The sequence below is a fragment of the Pteropus vampyrus genome, unplaced genomic scaffold (genome assembly GCF_000151845.1).
Source record: "Pteropus vampyrus isolate Shadow unplaced genomic scaffold, Pvam_2.0 Scaffold60, whole genome shotgun sequence".
Taxonomy (NCBI): Eukaryota; Metazoa; Chordata; class Mammalia; order Chiroptera; family Pteropodidae; genus Pteropus; species Pteropus vampyrus.
The window spans coordinates 2,770,441-2,777,848 of NW_011888841.1; the positions used below are offsets into that span (position 1 = coordinate 2,770,441).

Here is a 7,408-nt window from a genome sequence, read left to right on the forward strand (position 1 = left end):
GGCTCACACTGCCGGAGATGGAAGTGTCATCAGTTTCAGATTCAATTACAGGAGAGGCAGCACTGTGATTTCCTAGGAACCGACCAGCGCCCAGGGGTCCTTTTAGGGCTGCGTCCTTATGTGAGGAAAGGAGAAAAATAAGAAACTGAAAAGCCCTGTTCGGCCAAATGGAACATGACTCGGAAGGTTCTAACTTGGGATCAAAACTCAAAGCCGGTTTGGACAAAGGGGGGTTCCCAGCTCCCAAGCCAACGTCATCGTGGGCTTTGTTCCCAACTCAGGACCCGTTCAGGTGCAAGGGGTGCCTGGTAGAAGAGCCCCCAGCCCCCACTCTCACCCACCTCCACTCCCACGTGCCTCTACCCCGGGTCGATCTCTCCCTGGAGAACAGGCGCCTGGGGCCTTCAAAGCGAGTCTATCGTAGGGCGCGGGAAAGGCCGCAGAGAAATCTGGGCCTCCTCAGAGTTAGGACCTGCCCCGCCTTGGAGAGCAGTGACAGCCTCAGAGGGGACCAAGGGATGACAGCCAAAGGTATCATTCCAGCCCACCCTGTGCCAAGGCTGTTCCCACTCGAAGCACAAAAAGGAGTCCGGGCCCGTCCAGGTTACTGTAAATGAACAGGGTGACGAGGTCAGGTGTCTCTGTGTCATTTTCCAAACCAGAGTGGGGACACTCTCCCAGGGGAGCGTGCGCCTCTCCTCCCGCCTCAATAAGAAAGTGCCGAATTGCATTCCTTAGCTAACTTGGATATTCTTCTACGTCGAACGGTAAGAAGATCGAGAGAAGTGACGGAATGGTCCCCACGGGATTTAATAGTGCTGATTTTGGGTCCTGACCATGGAATTCAGGCTTAGAAAGCCTTAGCCCTCGCCAGTTTCTCTTCCCCTCCCTCCCCCACCGCACCCGGCACCTCCTTTGCAAAGATGACACGTTAGTGCCACAGATGAGTGGCCTCGTCCAAGGCCCCCCTCCGCGGCCTGGGGGTGCCCGTGGAGGCGGTCACTCCCACGCCGGCCTGGCACCTCACTGTGGGGAAGGCTCATGCCTCTGTCTCCTCTCCCTTGGTCACCGACATTCTTGAACAGGGAGAAGCGACATTTAGAATCTCATCTTCCCAGGAGCAACTTCGAGACAGAAGGCAGCTTGGGCTGCCTTCCTCACCCTGGCACATGACACGCAGATTCAACACAGTGACGCTGTGAGGGCTGGAACTTCCTTCGATTCATTCGACTGCTTCGGGATGCCCACCGGATGCCGGGCATTGTGGATGTCCCTTTAAGCCCCGATCTCTCATCCTAACAACAGTCATGAGAAGTGAGGGTGGTGCCCACCAGCAGATGAGAAGATGGAGGCTCGTAGAGCTGCCCCACTTTGCCGAGGTCACCCTGCTCACAAGCGGCCCAGCCCCTGTGCCTCCTGAGACCACGCTTGCTACCCATACTGCTCCCGCAGGCACCTCCAGAGCCCAGAGTGTCTGCTGGAGCTTAGGGACTGGGTTCCTGCCTCGCTCGGCTGCGTACTGGCCGAGGGAGCCAGTCCGTCTCCTCAGTCAGAAAAGGAAGGAGCTGGAAAGTTGATCTTCAAAGCTCCTTGCTGGCAGCCACATTCGTTGACTCTGCTCTTCACCGAATACACTGTCCCCAGAGAGGCTGCCCTGTCCTCGGCTGGCTCTGGGAGACACAGCAAAGGGGTGAGGGCGCTGGGAGAGTCTCTCCCTTTGAAGACCGCTGACAGCTTCCCCGAGACTCAGGTTCATCCGGGCAGTCCCTGAGCCGCCGTCACCAGGAGGGGAGCGCCAGGCGGAGGAAGCGGGCATGCGTCGGGGTCACCTTGGCAGCAGGCACTTTGCTTGTTATCTCCGTTCTGCCGCCAGGTATTATTACTCCCTCTTCTCAGACAAGAAGCAGGACTGATAACTTGGCCGCAGGGAGTGAGCTGCGGAGCCGAGAGTCAAAAGCAGCCCGGACTTGACCCCCAGCCGCAGTGCCCCGCATGGCCTTCTGTCGGGGGGCAGATGCCCATCTTCTGAACAACCTGCCCCGCCACCGGCGCCTTCTGAATGTTCCCTGTAACCTGGATTTTTATTACATAAGAGGTTCAGGAGAAGGGGAGGGACACACCGCGATTCAGCCCCAGCTGCATTGTGTGTCATGATGGATGTCGGGGATTTTCCTTCCTTCCCTCCCCTTCTCTCCCTCCCTCCCAGGTTGGGCTCTGGTGCCAACCAGAAGTGTATCAAGTGCTGTGGCCATTATTATTAGGAAATCAAGTCCTGCTCACATCCCGTGGAGTGGTAACAGCAGTGGCCAACTGGTCACCCACACCTACCCGGGCCTCCCACCGTTCAGAATGGACCAGCTGCCCAGGGTCATGGTCTCTATTAGTTCCTCTTGGGCTGTCACGCTCCCTGTAGACTCGCCCTTGACCCTGTCAGCAGCCGGACTCTATATGAAATTAAATCAGCAGAAAATGAAGAGAAAAGCTATGAATGCCCCCTTTCTCTCTTTTTTTTGCCCAGTATAGCAGTGCGGGCTCCCTTCATGGAAAGATGTGAGGAAGGCTTCTGCCTCATCTGCTTGCCCAGCCTATACCCCTCTCTCTTCTTCCCAACGTAATAAGAGGTTTATGCAAGGGGAGGTCATGCTAGGCCAGGTGGGTTTGGACTCTGAGGCCCAGGCAGTTCCCTAGGAAGCTCAGAGGCCTGAGGTAGGTCTGTTCCCGCCGCCCCCACCCCCAATGGCCCTATTTCACGTACTGTGTTCCCACTTGAGATTTATTTGAAGAAAGAGCTTGCCATTGGAAAGTATGAAAATCATGCATCTAGTTCTGCCTCCTTAGGAACCTGAGACCAGAGAAAGGAAATGATTTGCCAAATCATAGAAAAATTTCCCCATCTCCTCAGACTCCCAGGTGAGCAGACGCCCGACTCAGACCCCTCACTAGGGACCCAGTTTACATCAGTCGAAGTCTCACGGGATTTTCAGATCTTATTTTCAGAAACGAAAGAATCTTCCATGTCCTTCGAATGTGTGTTCCCTGGGCCTGGGGACGAGGAAGTCTCAGGTACCCCCTCTGTCATGCGTTAGTGACATTAGCTAGGGAAGCCCTGTCTGAAGCAGCGTGGAGGTCACTCCGTGAACCGAGAATGTGCTCCGCCGTCTTGGCACATGTGTCAGCGCATAACATACTCTGTGCACATTTTGTTTCCTGCAAACAATCGTTTCCTGCGACTTCCTCTATCCATCACTGTTTCTGTTATAACCACCTTGCCTAAGACCCTAACAAGGTTTTTTCTTCTTTTTAATTTTTTTTTATTGGATGAAAATGCAAAATAGCAAGCAATCTCATTAACGTGCCGTCCATACGCAATAGTAAATTATTCTAATGCCATTTCCATGTACCGTTCATACATTACAGCAGAGTGACCATAGAAACACAGCTGCCTGCGTGTCACGCCGGCATTTCTCAGGAGCCACTGGGCTTAACATTCTCTCTCTCTCCCCAGTAAGGAATCGTCACTGTGGCTTTTTCCTCTTCTTGGTCACACACCACTCCGATTCTCAGGAGTAGACTGCGCCGTGGCATCGAGAAGCTTCATTATTATTATTATTATTTTTTCTATATGGAATCGAGAAACACTGATCTTTCTGTGCTTAAAAAAAAAAAAAAGAAAAAAGAAAAGAAAAGAAAAAAGAAAAAAGAAAAGAAACCAAGAGACCTATTTTCGAAGTAGAGGCGAGTTCTTACTTGCCAGTTACTTTCCAGGCCTTCTTTTCGCTTGAGTTTTCTGACTCCTGACTTGAGAGGTGGCCCTGACTCCCCCTCACCCTCTCTGTCCATGTCCCCTGTTCGCTAGCTTTAGCCCCTTGGCAGCCTCCACCCACCCGTCCCCCCCATCCCTTATCTTTGAAAACATATGACCATCGACCCTCCAGCTCGCCTGGACTCTTTTTTTATTTTTATTTTTGTTTTTATTTTTATTGATTGATTGATTGATTGATTGATTGCCTCATTCAAACGCAGAGACTTACATTAACATCGAAGGAAGAAGCAAGGTGATTTTTCTTCCCACCAAAGAGACCAAGGTGGTAGAATTCTGGAATGTGTTCTTCTACCAGACCGAGACGTAAAGAGAACCCAACAGAAGACTAAATCACCCCATCCCCCCACTGGTCACATTCAGAGATGGGGTGGGATGGGGTGCCACCGGGCTGGGGCCCAGCGGCCTGTCCCAGGCCTGCATCCCCTGGGAGACTCAGCGAACCTGGACCCAGGCATCATCAATTGTGTCTTCATGGACATGTCTCATGGGCACAAGGTCCAGGGACAGGGTTGACTCATCAGTCAGTGAACAATCTGAAGACCGGAGCCCCCGTTACGCTGGGGGTCTGCGGAAGCTCTTTGTCTAATCGTGTCAGTCAGAAGGCTGCATATTTTCCATACCGAGGGCCACTGGTCTGTGACGAGAATCCTATGCATGATCTTTTCCTGGGGTCACCGTCCTGAATTCGTCCGAGTGCCACAGCTTCTGTGGCGGCAGAGAACTTGGACCTGTTTGTCTCGGGCCAGAGGGGACTAAGCCGGGGGCCACCCTGGGGTGCGGGGAACCAGTTTCTTTCTTCCAGTCTTCTCTCATTGCCTTATAGTCGTCTCATAGGTTTGGAAAACTCAGAGACAGGCAAGCCGAGGTCTTTATTTTGTGCTACTTAACATGTCAGGTCACCGAAAGGTACAGAGAGAATTATCGCAAAGCTGCCACCAGTGGTTTGAGCCACTAGCTTGTGCCAGGAGGGTGACTTTATGATGCTCAGAAAATAGATGACCAGCACAAATGGGAAAATCTCGGGTTTTGTCCTTTAACTCTAAAATATCTTCTCCATCCCTGCTCCAGGCAGAATTCATTTCCTTCTTCCATCTCTGGGAAGGTAGGGGACTTGTATTTCTTGGTAATAAAATTTCTTGCAATCAGGTGCAACAGAGAAGGTTATAAATCCCTTTAGTCACTCCCTGAGCCCTATTCAGGCTGGGCGTCACTCGGAAGTCTTCAGCATGGTGGTTTTGGGGTCATTTCTCCCCAGCTTCCAACCCATCCCCATTTTTCTTCACAAATGGTTGCCCAGATTCCCTGTTTTTTTTTTCCCCCAAAGTAATTAAACATTTGGGGGTGATAGGTAGGTAAAATATTCACCTTTCCAAGTCCATCTTGGTGTCTTCTGTCATTCATTTTTTTTTCCTAGAAGCAGTTATTATAATGCCTGTGTTCACAATAGCTTTCTCTTTTTGTACAGGAGGAGGGTTTTTTGTTGTTTTGGGTTTTGTTTTTGCAAAAAGATGGTGCCTGATTCTAAATTGCACCCAGATTTCTCTGGAGTTAAGGTGGTTAGTGGAGACAGTGCTTCCAGAGCTCATCTTTCACCTAGTGACTGTGGCTCCTGCAGGAAAGTGTAGGACTTGGCTCCCATTCTGCGCAGTTGGTTCTTTGATGGATGGGAACCTCATGCATTTTCTAATGCCATCTCTTCCACTCATGGGGGGAAGGATTTAATCGGTCCAGGCATAAAGAAGGCGGGAAAGAGCTGGAGTTATAGAAAAGAAGCCAATTATATTGGAAGTCGGAGTTTTCAAATAATCCTTAGCTCGAGCGATCGCAAGCGAACAGCTGTACCTACATCGATCTGTATTTTCATACCATAAATATCTTATTCTGAGGGAACTTATTTTGAATTGGGAAGAAAAGTAAATTTGTAGGAAGCTAAGAAGCCAAGAATCCTGTAGACAACGATTGCTAAAATAGCCTGTGAGAAGAACCTGACTCTACCAGACTGCTTGATGTTTTTGCAGATACTGTGGCCCTTTGGGTTAACCGTGGGTGACTCTGTTGTCCCCAAAGTCTAAGGCTTTCCATCCTGGGTTCTGCGGGGCCTGCCCGAAGGGAAGAATGGCTGATACTTCCTCGGGGAGCTCTCACATTCCAGGCCTGGAAGCCAAGCGTCCCGGGTTATTGTGCTCCGCTCTGCCCCCTGCAGCGTATGTCACGAATTAACCACTCTCGCGTACACAAAAGTTTTTGACTTCACGTTGAAGAAATCTCGGTGTCTAGTTATTTCAGGCGGATGTTGTGACATTAGCCAAGAAACCGTCCTGCTCCAGCTGGCGGGTCCCTCTGGACCTGGCCCAAGGCCTTGGCCTCCGCCTCCCAGGCCAGGGATGAACACTAGTCTCCCAGAGGTGCTGTAGCAAAGCGCCACGTCCTGGGTGACTTAAAACAGTAGAAATTAATTTCTTCACAGTTTTGGAGGCTAGAAATCCAAAATTAAAGTGTTGACAGGGTCATGTTCCTTCGGAGACTCTGGGTAGAATCCTTCCTGCCTCTTCCATCTTCCGGGGTGGCCTTGGCATTCCTTGGCTTGTAGCTACGCTGTTCCTGTCTCTGCCTCTGTCCACATGGCACCCTCCCTGTGTGTCTCTTTTCCTCTTATAAGGACACCAGTCGTATGGGATTAAGGGCTCAGTCTACTCCCGTATGACCTCACCTTAACCGATTACATCTGCAGTACACCTAATTTCCAAACAAAGTCACATTCCCAGGTACCCGTGGTTAGGACTTTAATGGATTTTTGAGGGGTACAGAATTCAACCCGCACCTTATGCTCTCCCTGCCTTGGCTTGAGGAGAAGCAGATGGTCTCTCTGTCTTTTCTCTACCTCTTACTTCCAGGCTTAAATGGTTGTCTTCAAAGCTCCCCAAGTCCCAGGTGGCCAGCACCCTTTGGACTGTGCCCGCAGCCCTCTCCTGAGCTAGCCTCTCCTTCGGTCCAGTACACAGTACCCCCTGCTGATGCCCGCTGAGCCAAACAGGAGCACACTTCTGTGTCTCCAAGGTTCCTCCGTCTCATCTTTCTCGTGCCTCCAGAGGCCCTGAGGCTTTTCCCCACTGTGCACAGTCCACACCTTAGCGGACAAAGGCATTGTTGCTCTCACATCTGCCTGTGAGTGGGCTGTAGCCCTTTTCCTCTCTGTGTACCCCAAATCTCACAGCAAGACTCAGAAGACGAGCACAGCCTTGGCAGAAGCCTCACTTAAGGTCGAATCCCAGCACTGCTCTTTTCTGGCTGGGTGACCTTGGACCAGGAACTTCACTTTTTGGAGCCTCGGTATCCTTATCTGCAACGACACCTGCTTGAAAAATGGCTGTTAGGTTAAGTGAAATAGTGTATGTATGCTGCTTGTTAAAAGTCGTGGTCGTAATTATTGCTTGCGTTTTATGTCATTGGCCATCATATAGCTAATGATAACAGTGACCGTCTCTGCTTATTGGACATCTACTTTTGTGCCAGGCACTACGCTCGGTGACTTTACAGATATTATTTCTAATTTTTATAAAATCCCTGTAATGTAGGTATTACCAT

The 7,408-nt window shown here is 50.8% G+C and overlaps 1 protein-coding gene across 1 annotated transcript in view; it reads left to right on the forward strand.

The window, feature by feature from the left end:
• Positions 1 to 7,408, forward strand: part of SUSD4 (sushi domain containing 4) — a gene marked incomplete at its 5' end in the record, with an annotated part of 112,935 nt that overhangs the window by 77,774 nt on the left and 27,753 nt on the right. The gene's annotated exons all lie outside the window — the stretch shown is intronic.